This window comes from Crassostrea angulata, unplaced genomic scaffold, assembly GCF_025612915.1.
Source record: "Crassostrea angulata isolate pt1a10 unplaced genomic scaffold, ASM2561291v2 HiC_scaffold_169, whole genome shotgun sequence".
In the NCBI taxonomy this organism is placed as follows: Eukaryota; Metazoa; Mollusca; class Bivalvia; order Ostreida; family Ostreidae; genus Magallana; species Magallana angulata.
The window spans coordinates 198778-216092 of record NW_026441722.1 but is presented as its reverse complement, the minus strand read 5'-3'; the positions used below and the strand labels follow the sequence as shown (position 1 = coordinate 216092).

General features: G+C 31.0%; 1 pseudogene; it reads left to right on the top strand.

Moving 5' to 3' along the window:
- Positions 1-10680: 10680 nt before the first annotated feature.
- On the top strand, positions 10681-14565 carry LOC128169671 (uncharacterized; annotated as a pseudogene).
- Positions 14566-17315: the final 2750 nt, after the last annotated feature.

Here is a 17315-nt window from a genome sequence, read left to right as displayed (position 1 = left end):
TAGGTCCCCCTCTACAGAATTCACCCTGTGTTAGTGCTGCTACTGAAGCGCTAATTTGATTAAATTTTTCAATTTTTTGCTTAATATGTAGAAGTCTTGTGAATATTTCGTTGACCCAGTCTGGCCGATTAAGGGTGTTCGAATGGGCCGGAGGTGGCCTTAAAAAGATTCTGTTTCTATCACCTCATCGTTTAATGTTAATAGATGTCGAGACTCACCATCATTGATCACGCTTCGCTCACTACCCTATCTATTAACTTCGTTCACTAGTTCTCCGCCTCCGGTAGCCATCTTGGGTGGGTCTTTGTTTGGACTTTCGTATGCTTTGTATCTGGCGTTTTTTGTCGGGTTGCTGTTTTTCCTCTTTCGTTTAGTCCTATTACCATGGGACGAATGAGGCATAGTCTACCCATCAAACATACCCATACACGACACCAATCACTAGCTTTTACCCTAAACTTGATTCTCCGGTAGAATTGTGCGGCTGCCATGCACCCATACCACGTGACATCTCTGACATATTATGGTGTCACTGGAGCTGCATTTCGTCTTTGTAATTTCTTTCTGATAAACATAAATGATTTAAGCAAATCGTTAATACAAATGAAACCAATTAAACAAGAAATAAAGGAGAAAAAGAAAAGTAAATTAATAAAATGGTTTTTATTTTCATATTTTTAAAAATTCACTCTAGAAAGTTATATTATTCAACGTGTAAAAGAAAGGAATAAGGAATATTTTGTAGTTACGCCTGAATGCAGATGCGTAGCAAAGTGCCCAAATAAAATATTAAGAAGGTGTTGAACTTATGACTTCTTCGTAAAATTGAAAAAAGTCAAAGATCTTATTTTTAAAAAAATGAATTTAATAATTAAAAAAAAATCTGAAGCACGAACGAGTTTTACCTAAAGATAAGTTGAATACACGTAAATGCGATTACTTAGCTACATTTGTTATGAAATATCAGTGACAAAACATGTTGAATTATGAATCAAATTGATTTCAATTTTATCTAAGCATGTGATAGTATACTAAAATCTCTTGAATATTATTTCCTTAATGACATAAATAAATTGGATGTTTGCAAACTCAGGTACATCTCATAGTAGAAGTAAAAAAAAACTTTATTTATATAAAATAAGAGGTCCAATCATATAGTGACCGTCATTCCAAATACATATTTTAAACAATCTTGTTTAGTTGATTGTTTTAGAAAAACGTGTTAAAATCATTTTATTACCATAACGAAGTGAAAAGCTTGTTCAAGAATTTCTATGACCACATCTGTTTAGCTAATAACTAATCTACCAGGTGAAATTAAAGAGATCCTCCTTATAATTTTATATAACATCCGCGGGTAAGAATGTTTGATGTAACCCCCCCCCCCCCCTCCATAAGTGTTCTCGTTCGTGTACAATCGAACAGTGCCCAAACTTGAATATTGCACATTTTCTATTTCAAGTTAAAAGTCTTTATATTTCCGGAGGGACGAAGAAACAGTTCCGGTGTTGTATAGCAGTTTTTCCCCCATAGTAGCTTTTTCCCCCGGAAAACCTACTATATAGTAGCCTTTCCCCCCGGGGGGAAAAGCTACTATATAGTAGGTTTTCCCACATAGTAGGGTTTCTCCCTCACGTTTTTAGTTCAGATTTAATAAAAAATATTTATGGAAATCCAGTAGGGATTAAAATCAATGTTTCTACACTCCCAGGTTGCATACATGTATATCTGCATTCATCTATACAGGTTAAGTTTTGTTTTGCCGATTTATCATTTTTATAGACAATGCTGAAAGTTGAACATGTGTGTAATGGAATTACACATAGAACTTAATTAAGGTAATTTATTGAAAAAGGTTTTACAAGTTATACACTTATATGCATAATTATGTGTTCTAAATTGTATTAAACGAGAATGTTTTAAAAATTTCTTGATAAATTTATCAGACTGTTTGTCTGTTTGTGAAAATTTCATCAAGGCTAAACCTCTGTTTTAGAGAAATTTTGTTTCCGATGTTTCAGAGCCCGATTTTTAAAATCCTATTATAATAATTATTGTGCATATTCTGTTGGGTCCAATGTCTCATAAACTAGAGATGACCATATCACCATATATTTATATTTGGTTTACCACTTGAAGATGACTCTGAAAATTTCAGCCCTCAGGGTAGGGGCCCTTGATGTTTCAGGGCCCGATGTTTAAAGCCCCATTATAGTGATTGAATAGTGTTCTATAAGTGGGGACCCGAATCTCTAATTCTAGAGATGACCAATTAACCATATTTTCACAGTGATAGTGGTATACCACTAGTAGATGACACCGAAAATTTAAGCCCCCATGCAGGGTAGGAGCCTTTGTTGTTTTCGAGCCCCATGTTTGAAATCCAATTATAAAGAATATGTATTTTAGGGCCCCATAACTCAAAAACTATAGATGACCACATGAACATATTTTTACGGTCATTTAAAAGTAAAAACATCATTTAAAAATACACAATCACTCATATATTTCTTTATCAAAGTGATTGAAAATTACGTTTATTTCTGCTGATTTTTTTTTTTTTTTTTTTTTTTCTTTTTTTTTTTTTTTATAAATTTACGAACAGAATTTTTAAAAAAGATACGCGGGTAAAATTCATTATTCTTCAAAACATTTAATCAATTCATAAGATGACTAATGATATAATAAATAATTAGATTATTAAATCAATGAACTTTTATTCATAAAAGGAGAAAATGAAAATCAAAATTAAATAACCAACTTAAGTGCAAATACGACTTTTTTACTTGTTAGTTGATTAGAAGAACAAGCTTATATTTTTAAAAAAAGTCAGCTCATCACAATATATGTGTTGGTGGGTTTTTTTTATTACTCTCGTTTAATTGTTCGAAGAAATAATATGGTACAAAAGTAAATCTTTATTGCAAAAATATGAAACAAATAATATAATTTTTTTAGGTAATTGAATCGTATATCTTGATTTATATAGCATCGTTTTCAAAATTGTATATTTATAAATCACGTTGCAAACTTAAAAGTGAAAAAAAATTAGCAAATAGTGAGTGACAATATAAACATAAAGTTAGTTTGGGCTCCATTTCACATTTTCCAAAGTAACCAGCAAAGATACCGACTTGGTTCGGGTTGTGAAGACATTTCATTGTTTTTTTTAAATGTTTACATCATAATATCTCGCGTTTCGTAGAAATGTGCTTAAAAATATGAATATGCGTAACTTTAAAACGAAATGGTAAACACTAACTTTAGACATGATTTTAAAACATAATTAAAATACCCCTTAATTAACCATGATTTAGAACCCCGTCAATCAAAGTAAAACTAAAACATTTCAGTTTCTCATCATATCATTGCATCCTGTCTCCCGTTTGATATTTAGAAGAAGAAATATATAATTGTTTTTAAGATCGTCAATTCTAACGGTATTAATTTAAAATTGATAGCCTTTTGGACGAAAGGAGTAATACATTTCCACTTTTTATTCCCTTCCTCTACAAGATCTACAAGATTGGTCAGTTAGTTCCCTGGGAGAAGCTTATAAATTGATGGTAATACATTGGAAAATTAAATTTCCAAACCGGCGTATTTTCATTCAAATGTGTTCCCACGTGTTCATAGCGTCGAAGTCAAAACTGTAGATAAGCATCGATTAGATGAAAAAGATTCGAGGTATTCCGAAATCAATGTAAAAGGTGTTCAAAAAAGGGGTGAGAACAGGCAAAATAAACGATGATGACACATGCATGTTATGAAGGCGCATGCCTTAGTTCATATTTGGGGTTGAAAAACCTTGTATTTTATTCTATGCATTAATAAATGCCATAATTATCCTTTTTGTGAGAAATTAATATCAGATCAGTTATTGCAAATTATTGTCACGAATGGTCCGCAATAAACATGGCCGGAAAGTAAAAATGGGGGAAAATCCACTATATAGTCAGCTTTCCGTGGGGGTAATCTGGCTATAAAAAGGGGGAAAACCCACTATATAGTCAGCTTTCCGTGGGGGAAAAACTGCTATATAGCCATTTTTCCGGGGGGAAGAACTGCCATATAGCCATTTTTCCGGGGGAAAAGATAGCTAGGGGAAAAATGCACTATATAACACCGGTACTATGTTGCCATTTAAGAAAGATGCGTTCCATATTGCAATTGATGCATAGTGATTATGACAATGATCCGAACATGAGATTGTACATATTTTATATATAGAATAAAATAATTGTTTTTTGTTTTCAAACATAAAGGTTTCCATAGTTCCGGTGGTTTTTTCTTCGCTTAAACCAATATATGACCAAAAAAAAAAAAAAAAAAAAAAAAACCCGACGTTTTGAGTCAGGTAACACTGATAGCTTTGAATACATTAAATATTTTTATGTTTTATCAAATCCAAACTTAAATAGCAAATAAATAAAAAGAACATTGAGAATACAATCTCAGTACATCACTATGTCTCTGTTTCTACACGTCAACAATCTTTGTCCGATTGACTTTAGTCTTAATGTGTTTATTTTTGTATTTGCTATGATTTTGTTCGTTTATATATCTCAATGACTATTTCTCTTCCTCAGGGCTTATCACATTAACCTGTTTACCCCCAGTTTCCACCTATGGTCTGTCCAAAAATGACATCCCTGAGCTGACGGAATTCGTCAGAAGCTCTATGATAGAAACTCTGTGGAAAGAAACACTTTTAATCATGATCAATAGGAATCAGATTTTGTGTACAAATGGCGATTAAATGTCAACTTAAGGACCAATTTCAAATCTGTCAAAAGCTAATTTTGACTGAGGTCTGTTGTGAGAGTAAAAATTCTTACAAGATCCCGCCATAACCCGATGTGTTATGTTAAAATTGCTTTTTATTATTATCATCAACTCCACAGTATCAGAGAAATGAGAAATACAGTGATTTCTGTAAAACTGTAAACATTATAATCGAGTTTTTAATTTTAGATTAAAATTACATGTATCAATTCATTATATTTTTATTAATGCATGTAAGTCACGTTTTCATATCACCAGGAACAAATGAAAAATTGAAATCCAATGTCATTGCCTATATAACATTTTGGATTGAGTGTCTATCTAATTGTAAATTACATTTTTGTCATAAGATGTAAAATATAGATATTAAGTCCAAAGTTTAAGTGAGAGAAATCATGTGAATTAACTACTTTGTTGAATAAGTGTAGCAATTCTTAATCTGTTATTCAGGAAGAAGAATTTAAGGAGTTTTGCAAAACCTTGATAATTTTGAAGAGATGCTTTAGTAAACTTATTGTGACAGCTCCCCATCAGTGTATAGACAGACTATTTACAAAAATTATTTCAACAAGAAGAGGACTGTTAACAGGAGACTGATTCAAACTTTACTACAATATTTAAAACTTTAATAATAATAGTTTAATAATTGTTGCAATACTTCTGATCTATTGATCGACTATTCACAATAAACACTTAAAGCGGCTTTTCATGTTGACATATGATGAAACAACTGATTTAAATATAAGACAACTGAATCGAATTATGAATTTTTAAATCACTCTTCAAAGCTTTTTTTCGGAACAAAAAATGAAATCTATCAAACGAAGAATTTTTTCCCAACAGGATCTTATCTTTAAATAAACGTTTACTAGTAAAATTTAGAATTGATTTGTATAAGTGTATTGCCATTGCAATGTAAAACGATATTCTGTTCAAAGTTTATATGCAAAAGTTGCAATTGGATTATCAATAAGTGCAAACTTCCAATTTAATTATGTCATTAAGGAAATAATATTCAAGAGGTTTTAGTATACTGTCATATGCTTAGACAAAATTGAAATCAATTTGATTCATAATTCAACACTGTTTCTCACTATACCTAATACTTAATAGAAAAATATTGTACATATACGGTATGATTCCAAAATAACACTTTTCAACTTAGTCTGTTATATTGCATTTAAAAATGATTAAACGCTATCGTATTAATAAACATATTTTGGTTATAATATAATCAAGAAGTAATGCACCACAATGCACAAATTAAGAATTAAAACTTGATTATACGTCCATGGTAGTCAACTCCAGGAAAATGCAAGAATTACAAAACAATTTTTAAAACCAGTATATCATAATTGTTCACAAAGAACTGAGTTTGTATATTCAAAAGCTGTAAAGCAAATTTTTGTATGCTATTTGAGACTTGTTAATCGCGACTCCACACATTTTAAAACATTGATATAGCTCTTTAATATTACGTTTGGTATAATATGGCAATATACTTCAAATCTTAATTTATTTTTATTATATATATATATATATATATATATATATATATATATATATATATATATATATATATATATATATATATATATATATATATATATATATTATATATTCGCCCCTTGTCCCTTTTTAGCTCACCTGAGCTAAAAGCTCAAGTGGGCTTTTCTGATCACTTTTTGTCCAGCGTCCGTCCGTCCATCTGTCTGTATGTCCGTCCGTCTGTAAACGTTTTAAATTTTTTACCTCTTCTCCAAAACCACCTGGTCGATTTCAACCAAACTTGACACAAAGCATCTTTAATTAGGTAAAGGGAATTCAAGATTGTTAAAATGAAGGGACATGCCTTTTTTCAAAGAGAGATAATTAAGAATTATTAATAATTTGTTTGTGTCTCCTCTTCTTAAAAACCAATTGGCCGGAAAACATGTAATTTGTATGGAAGCATCTTCAAGTAATGTAGATTAAAGTTTGTTTAAGCTATGATTTCAGGGGGTCGAATTTTTACAAAGGAATATATAAATAACTAGATACGACCTCGTTACGAGTAACGAGTAGGTCTTCCGTCCGATTTGGTTTTTTATTTTAAATGATACCATGAAATATCGATACAATTTCAAAATTAACACCCCCCCCCCCAAAAAAAAAAATTTTTTTTTGAAGGCAATGAATACAAATCCCTAATTACGTCAAACATGGGCCTGACGATGACTTTTCAAACCGATAATGTAGTGTTCAACAACTTTGCTTCTATAGTGCATAACAAAATATTTATCGTTTTCAAGTTATTCGTAATAGATTTTACGAGTCTCTTGGTCCCTAATTAAAGGGGCCAGCCCCTTTTTCTTGATTTTATTGGAAGGAACTTTTGATTCTCTACCACTTTTGTTATATATTGTTTAACAAAATATCAACTGATAAAAAGATACAGATCAAAACGTATGGAAATTTTGAATGAAAATTTGTACTCATTTTTCGTGCCTAGGCGAGCCCACAGAAATGGCGCCACTGGTGTTAAACAATATAATAATGCACAACTTCAAACTATAGACTACCTATCTTGAAAATTTCGTATTCATATCTCTAATAGTTTCTGAGATCAGCTCTGCACAAAATAGGTCGTAAAAAATAGAAAATCCGTCGTAACTCGGTACCGGAAGTGACGATTTCAAAATTTCAAAAAACGTCTAGAATTATGACCTCTGGCAATCATCTGTGGAAAAAATGGTCAAAATTGGCCGAACAGTTTCTGAGAAATCGCGTGCACAAAATTTGTGGAAAAAAATAATAATTTCAGAATTACCCCCCCCCCCCCACACACACACATTTTCAGAAAATGTATACAAATCCCTAATTACGTAATAAATGGGTGTTGCAATGAGTTTTCCAGATAGATATTGCTACAATCAACAACTTTGCTTCTATAATGCATTACGAAATCTTAATCGTTTTTATGTAATTTGTAATAGACTTTACGAGTCTCTTGCCCCCCCCCCCCTCCCCCCAAAAAGGGGCCAGCCTTGTTTTTCTTTATTTCTTTGAAAAGGTCTTAAGAATACTAACATTTTTTGTTCTTACACCCATCTAAAATTGTTGATCATTTTTGAGATACAAATGTTTGAATATTTTAGGGGTCAGCGCTCTAGATCCTTAATGGGGACAGAAATTCGTGTTTTGATAAGTGGAATCGATTTAAATCATAAATTCAAACATTTTCTCTTCTATGATGTCTAACAAAATATGTCTCCTTCTCTAGTTATATTGCGTCAAAGTTTAAGTACTTTGGCCCCTAAAAATCCCTAATTACGTAAAAAATGGGGGTGGCAATGATTTTCTCTAATAGATATTGGTACGATCAACAACTTTGCTTTTATAATGCATTACAAAATCTTTATCGTTTTCAAGTTATTTGTAATAGAGTTTAAGAGTGCCCTTGCCCCTATATAAAGGGGCCAGCCCCTTTTTCTTGATTTTATTGGAAAGAACTTTTGATTCTCTACCACTTTTGTTATATATATTTTAACAAAATATCACCTGATAAAAAGATATAAATCAAAACGTGTGAAAATTTTGAATGAACATTCGGACCCACTTTTTGTGCATAGGCGAGCTCACAGAAATGGCGCCACTGGTGTTAAACAATATAATAGTGCACAACTTCAAACTATTGACTACCTATCCTGAAAATTTCGTATTCATATCTCTAATAGTTTCTGAGATCAGCTCTGCACAAAATAGGTCGTAAAAAAATAGAAAATCCGTCGTAACTCGGTACCGGAAGTGACGATTTCAAAATTTTAAAAAATGTCTAAAATTATGACCTCTGGCAATCATCTGTGAAAAAATGGTCAAAATCGGCCGAATAGTTTCTGAGAAATCGCGTGCACAAAATTTGTGGAAAAAAATAATAATAAGAAACAGTACGAAAACAATAAGGTCTTCCGTTGGAAACGGAAGACCTTAAAAATCTTAAAAATCTCCTTCTCAAAAACCAATCAGCCAGAAAATCTGTAACTTGTGTGGAAGCATCCTCAGGTAGTGTAGATTCAAGTTGTTTATTCAAATCATGATCATTGGGGGGGGGGGGGGGGGGGTACGGTGGGCGTCAATTGGGAATTGAATTTTTACATAGGAATGTAAAGAGAAATATCTTCTTCTTTTTTTTCGAAATTAACACATTAAGTAAAAATATTTCTTGATGGGAAGCATTCTAAGAAAATGTAATATTTCTAGGAAAAAATATTTGAATTTCAAATAAAAAATATAGTATTATGGAGGGGTGATCGAAGTTTAAAATATGAAATAAATTTGATTATTCTAAAAAGTATAAGTACATAGTATTACTTATAAGGAAGCATATTGACATTTGTTGATTTTCAGTTGTTTAGACTGCTGTGGCCCTGGATAAATTTCGGGCCATACAAATGGTTCAAAAGCTGATGTAGGTATACATTTATATGAAAAGGTATTTGGGGTCTTTTTGTAGAAAAATTGAAAATCTTTTATGGTGGTATGGGGCACTTCCATATTGTGACATATTGTTTATCGAAATAAACAATAAAACCAAGTGTAATTATATGAGTGGCTTCTTTCTCATTTTGTCACCTATCGGCGTAACGCATTGGTTTAGAGGGTTTACTACAAATCTGTAAGTCATGAGGTCGGATTCCGCTTGAAGGTTTAAATTTTTTTCTTTCCAAATATTTTTAAAAAATATTTTTGGTTGAATAGTTTAAAATTTGAAAATTCTAAACCGGTGAAAGTATTTCAATTATAATGTACTTTAATACACATTTATATCGACAGATGTCCCATGCCACTTTAAAACAGGATTTGTTTTACTTGTTCATTGTTCCGATATTTTGGAAATGACTTCATAAAGCTGATTTTATTATGTCTAATGTTGCTCAGGGGAGCAATGTGGCCCATGGACCTCTTTTTTACCTTTTAAAAATGATAAACTTAGCAGCGTATTTATACAAAACTTTAATGTGTTCACCCTGATAAATTTAATATTTGGAAAAGTTTAGGACAAAGTAATAAGAAATGTTCAACATGTCGTAAACAATATATCTTCTTATATATGTATATATATGTAAGGCATATAAAATAAAACAATGCTGATTGAAATCAATAACCCGTGACGAAATCTCAAAACAAAAACTAGATATTTGTGTTTTTCAGCACGTGCTTCATATTAATGGCAACTTTCGCGATTGGTATTCGTAATTAGTAATAGTCTTAAATGTAAAACACTAAAAATGTGCAGAATTACCATTGTGTAAAATACCATAGCTGTTGGAATGTTGGTGTTTGAATAGTGTTTACGCCAGGTTTTACTTGTAAAAATACTATTCATTTTGTCCTTGGTATTGTTTTTAGATATTTGTCAATCTGTATAAACGTTCTAAACATCTTGAATATTAGACGGAAATAAGCCACCCAAACGGAAAGACAAACTATTTCAAAATCTTATCAATACATCACACTGGATGAACACTTGGAACTTTGGTTCAGTGTATTAACACACTCAATATTCTTATTTTTGTGCGATGAACCTTATTCTTTTAAAAAACTTTACTAGTATTTTATATGTGTAACTGTTCTCGTTTTCCTCTACAGATTTTTCTTCTTATTTAAGTTGTACAGCATGTAGGAAAAACACTTTTTTCTTTAAAAAATCGTTAACGGCGTTAGAAATGTATTCCTCCATATTTAATGTTACGATGGAAATTTAACGAGAACTGAACGTCCTTATTGTTCTTATCTCTGAAATATTTCAATTAAACTTCGTCCAGATTGGAAAGTGGATACAAAGTATAAACTTTGATACAAAGCTTAACCTTATTATATCAACTGTCGATGCTTTAATGAAATTTCAATTCAGCCATGAACACCTTTGTTAGACTGTCTATTTTCATCAATTTAGGTATGTATTTGTAAACACAATGGTATCATAACTTACAGAAAATATTTTAGACATGTAATAAAGTTAAAAAAATCTCAGCATCATGTATGTGGATATAATTGCTTTTTTATGTCTTCTTCAGTGTCGTTGGTGAAGAATGTATCAACAGAATGCAACAATACCACTGGTAATTTACAAGTTTTATTATGTAATTCATAAAACATTTCTTAGATATCAGAATATTTCTATGTAACCATGCAATTTGTTATTCATTTTGAAACAACTGTGTAAGGAACCATTAAAAGCATAAAGCGCATACAGTGAACTGTTTTTGAGTGTTTCTATAAATTATATAGTAGGTACAAGTTTTTTTAAAAAAATAAGAATACATTAAATTTCTTAACATATCAAAATATATTTTTGTTTTTAAAGTTATGATAGAACAAAAGACGGTCGGCGATAGTCTATCAATGTCGTGTCCATCACAGAACAACAATATAAGATGGGAACACCACAGCAGAAATGATTTGTTGATAAAAATGTCCTTTTCATTTTCAAGACATATTAAAAAATGTTACAGGACCTCCCGTTGTTTTAAGAACAAAGAAGTACATCGGCATTGGCGAAACAAATATGATTTTAATTGCATCTGAATTAATAAGTTTTCCACCTCCAGACGAGAAAGTTACAATCAAAGTATGTGGAGCAGAAAACCAGAGAAAAATGAATGCTTTAGAATACCAGTCAGTATTGGTGAACGCAAGTCGAAATAATTCAGATTTTGAAATCACTGGATATCGTACCAATTAAACCATCGATCCTTCAACTTTAACTGGAGAAACCTTTATCTGTATCGAAGTATATATGTCAAACCGGATTGGAGAAACGATGTTTAGGTTGAACTTAACCATCGAATTTGATGATTCCGACGACAGAGGGTCATTTTGTGAGCATAATTATTGCTATTTTGTAGAAATATAATCAATTTTAATATGTATTTGTTACCTATCATATCGCGGGTTCTATGGTATCGCGGTTTTTCTGTTTATGTATAGTAGCAAGCGCTGAAATTGACATTTGACGTCGGGATATTTTTAGACATAGTAAACAGAGGCACGCTGAACATCACTGAGGTATATAATAGAGGAAAATCACAATAATATTAGTTTCTGGAAATATTTCCGTATTGATAGATTTTTCGACAAAATGATTTAACTACCGCGATATCATAGGACCGGCTTAGATATAGATATACATCTTTTTTTTTTTACAGTTAAATTTCTTCTGGAGAATACCTTTTTAGTGTCACTAAGTGGACTAGGACTGCTACTACTGATTATTCTGATTGTACTCATTACTTTGAAGTAAGTTTTTATATATTTTTTCTTTAACGTTTAATTTTAATTAGGTAAATTTTATAAAAGGATACTATTTCAATATAGCATGATAATATACAGCTTTCTTTAATCCTGGGATATCAACGCCAGATCTTTTGTACTGATTTTTGCAGAGTGTCCGAGTCGTATGATTCTATGAGAACTCACTCAGTCCGTTCATACAAGACAACAAATCATAATAACAGTGACACTTTGTGGAGCGACACAGTGCCAGGTCAAACAAGATTTGACCCTGACCAAACCTTGCAGTTAAGAGGTAAATGTATTCATTCGACAAGTTATTTAAACGTTTCATAAAAGTATATGTACTCTTAAGGATGACGTTTACTCAAAATGAAAAAAAAAATTCCACTGATGATAATGAAAAGACATCTATTGTATGTTATAGATCTTGTGTTATTTTTCTCTTTCAAAAAAGTAGGTCAATGACCTACTTTTTGAGTAAATGGCCATTGAATGTATTTTGAAAAATCAAGAAATATCCCATAAAATTTTACACTACGATTGAGGTTTTCTTAATTGTGTAAATATTACAAATATTTAAACACTTTAAAATATGAAATACAGTTTATAAATGGTTTTGGCACTAAACAGATACAAATCATTAAAATTTCAGCGACAATTTTTAAAAATATTCCAGTCCGAATTTTCTCTATCAGTTGTCAAATCCCTACCCATATTTGATCCAATTTTACACAAAATTGAATGATGATAAAGTACCCGCAACTTTATTTTTTACAAGATAAACGATAAGATAGGATTCACGCACGATAGGATAGCATTAACGCACGATAGAACAGTATACACGCACGATAGAATAGGATTAACGCACGATAGAACAGTATACACCACGGTAGGATATGATTGATACACGATAGGAAAGGATAAAGGATGTTCATGATAATCGCTTTAAACGATCTGCACAAATAAACTGATTATGACAGAATTTGAGCAAGAACACGTACGAATAAAGATTGACGCGGAATTTCTTTTTAGTAACAATTGTCGAAGCATTGTTTATAGAATGTATAAAAATGACCAGTTAATTTTTTTTTTACAAAAAGTATGAACTTAGATAATCAATAAATTTTCTGTATTGTTTACATTGTTTTCACTACCAAACATCCTAGCCGATCGCCGCAATATTTCAGCCCGAGATCAAATAACACGGGAAATAGCGGGTTCTATTATAAAAATCCAACTCTTGTTTACATAAATCTATCATAATTACATTTCTATTCTGTGTAAGAAAATTATGCATTAAAAACGAATTATATTACATACAAGTTATTTACGCAGATTCACATTTTGCGTACGATTGGTTAACATTGTTTTTATTACCAAACACTCTAGCCGATCGCCGAGAACATATCAGCCCAATTATAACTATCACACAAAAAAAATAACGGGTTTAATTTATAAACAACTCTGGTTTTAATTAAATATAAATTATATCATAAATACATTTGTTTCTGTAAAACATGTTGCATAAAACACAAATTATATTGCATAAAAGTTAATGTTTACGCAAGTATACACTCCGCGTACGATTTAATATATTCGATATACAGATACAAATGTTACCTTGTTCATAAGAACTTCGATAGTTTACATAAATTTTTAATTTTCAATGCTTTCGGATGTGATACATGTAATACAAAAACATTTATAGTATCAAACTACTAATCTTGACCTTATTCTGTTGGCATAAAATATTTATGAGGTCAATGATCAAAATTTTGAGATATGGTGTCTTTTATCGTTTTTCAGCATTTTTCAATATTTTTGTAATTCGTGTTATACGATTATTTTAATGAATAAGTGAAGTAAAACCAACAGAAAATATGCAAAACTATAAAGACTTAAATATAAAATTTAACTTATTATACTAGAGTACCGCCAAAAATGATTTAGCGGAAAACAAAATCTGCAAAAGTTAGTCCGAATTTCCTCTGTTTGGCTAAAAGTCTATTTTTGTTTGAGCCTAATTCAAAAATACAGTAGAAATATCGAATGTTATGTCAATAATAATTCAATTCAAAAATACTTTTTGTGTTTAGAACAAATTTTACTCATGACATTGAACTTTATAAGAATCTGAATTTGAGAACTTAAACCCTGAGTAAACACCACCTTAATTGCTTTAGTCTTGAAAATATTTCAAGTACAATAGATTTAAAACAAGGTTCAAAATAAAAAATCATAAATAAAATGATCAATTTGGCAAAGATTTTTTTGTTAATGCATTTTGTTTTATTTTTTGGGTTGCAAAGTTGCATTATATGAACAGAATGCTGGAAAATCGTTTGCTAGAACACAGAACCCAGGGTATGTTATCCTTTAATAAAAATGAGGGTGTTGTTCTATAAAGTTATTATTTACCTACAAAATTTAATTCTATTTTTCAGAGTGTATAGTTTTCAACAAAGCGAAAGACTTAGTGACGAAGAATATGATGATTTCCCATGAATGGGCTATGCCCTATGTGTTCATTTGCTTTTGCTGTGCTAATGTTAAATATATTTTTATTGTTGTAAATATAAAGGTGATTGTTGAAATATAAATAAAGCAACAAATAAACGACTTTTCTAGATTTCATTTCTACATACTGAGGGATCGTTTCTTAATTGAATATTTAGATTAAATGATAGAAAAAGACTTGTTTTTTTTGTTTTGTAACATTTCAAAATACATTTCACAAAAATAAAAATATGATTAGAATGTCCATTTAAAAAAACAACAACAAACTTTATCATAAATAAATAAATTTGCCCAAACAATGCATTGATGTGTGTGAAATTTGATGAAATGTGTAAATGCTTTTTGGTCCGCCAAATATGTATTTTATTCCATGTAGAAAGGAGACTCTTAATTTTATAAGTCCGAAAGTCGGAGAACAAAGGACTGTTATTGTAAATGGTTGACATTATTGTCACATGGTTTCACTCTACTGACAATTGATTTCAACGTAAGTGCCCTTGGTTTAGCGATCAAACACAGATGCCTGCCCGACTCCTTTTAAATAGAGAGCATAAATTGAATGTTCATATGACCGATGATTGCTAGTAACTGCACATTTATTTACTAATATTTACAGTTCCTATCTGTCCTACTCTGACAAATCTGATCATTAAAAAAAGAAACGACGAGGCAACACAATGTTTGTAAAACGGCTCTTTATGCACAGATCGCACCCTCGTCAAGCCATATAACAACTTTTACTTGGTTTTAAATTGATATTTAATTTCAAACTCACATGAGCTTAAAACAGAGCTTTTCTGATCAAATGTATCTAGGCCCCTCTGTCCATCATTAAGAAAACTTAAATTTTCATTTTTGACTTTTCTCAAGATCAATTTCTCAAGTTTTTACACAAAGCAGTTGTTAAAGCTCTTTTTAGTTTATACAAGTTAGTTAGATTTCAATAGAGGTGTTTTTGAAAGAGTAAAAATGTTGTTGCAAGTGTTAAAATGTTTTACTGAACAAACTTGTGGCAAGATATATAAACATGTTTTAGACAAGCTTTCTTTCAAATGTTGGATTCAAGAACGTGAATGACCCCTTGAATCAGAATGGGGTCATAGTTCAATCAAACATTTCTGTAGAAATACATAAACAATTTAAAGACCTCTATAACAGCTGCTTGTGCCGATTTTTTTAAGCTATTACAGTATCAAATGATTCTCCACAAAAACCATTTATCGTAAAAAGTTTAGACTTACACATATTTATACTACACCTGCGGAATCGGTTTCCTTTCAAAGATAGAAATTTTGGTTGTAAATAAAAATAATCTCATTACACAAAAATACTTGAAACAAACATTTTTCAAAAAATCAGACCCTCTCTATATAAAATACAAGAAGGTTGCATACTTCGACTTCAAGTAGAGAGGCACTGCCGATGAATAAAAAAATGACATTAACAAACTGTCAACCATCTCAAAAATTCATAAAACGAAATACAAATTCAAAGCAGAGCAACACGGACCTCTAAAAAGATAGAGGTAGGATCATGTGCCTAGGAGGAGTGAGCATCCTCTGCTGACCAGTCGCACCCGCCGAGTGCTCCTTTGATACGTACAATTGCCAGTAAACGCAAACTGTGATCATATCGTAGCCCGATAATTTTTTTTCATTGAATATTTGCAAGCCGTGCCCATTATTGAACCGTGCAAGCTATTACAGAAAACGCCTACTATATAATAAAGACATGTGACAACCCTACGTTAAGTGTTTTGTCTCTATTTAGTTTGGCAAATACGGTTAATGTAAATTTGAATGAGTGATGTGAAATACTTACCCCCCCCCCCCCTTTAATATTACCAAAAATACATTTGAAATGTATGTTTAATTTTGCATGTACTTAGCAATAATTATGTATGTAGTCTCAAAGAATCCCTTTTTATCCCAGATTAAACAACCACATGGAAGATATGCATCATTATTTATGGTAGTGGTAAACTGTTTACATTCAATTGCTGTAAAGTCCCGCCGCTGACATATGTTTAGGGATATCATCCTTTATTTTTTTCAATGCCCAAGAAGGTCCGTTGAATTGTGTTCTATCTATAATGAACATGTTTAAACCTTGTTTAATACTATAAATCCACATAATTTCATAATTGATAATCGCATTTGATTAGTTATATTTTGTAACTTGATATGTATCAGTATTGTGGATTTACTGAACAATATTTTGAACAATATTTTGATATTTCTATCGATATATTTGGGCACATTTAGCTTATATTTCATAGAAGTCAAGAAAAAATTAACTCCAATTTTTGCCTAAAGTTAACTTAATTCATGTCATATCTCAATTTTTTGAGATGTGACCCCTACGTTTTTACTTTTACATGAGACATTACATGTATGTTTATATGTATGCAAAGTTTTAGAAGGTTGGCATTACTAATATTTTTTTTATTTGCGTTATAATTTGATTTCTCCAAAATTTTGTTACAATCTTTACATTTGATGTTGTATTCACCATGTACTGGCATTTGAAGCCATCAGTAAAGCAAGGTTTTTGAAACTTTGAATTGGATATTATTTTTATAATCACTACATGTGTTCAACTCCATACTATATTTAATTCACAACTAAATAATAGTTCAAACTGTATATATCTGTTTGATTTCTTGCCAAAAAGCAATAATTTCAGGAAAATTATCATTTCTGTTTAAAACCCCATATTTCCAAAAAAATGGCATGTGA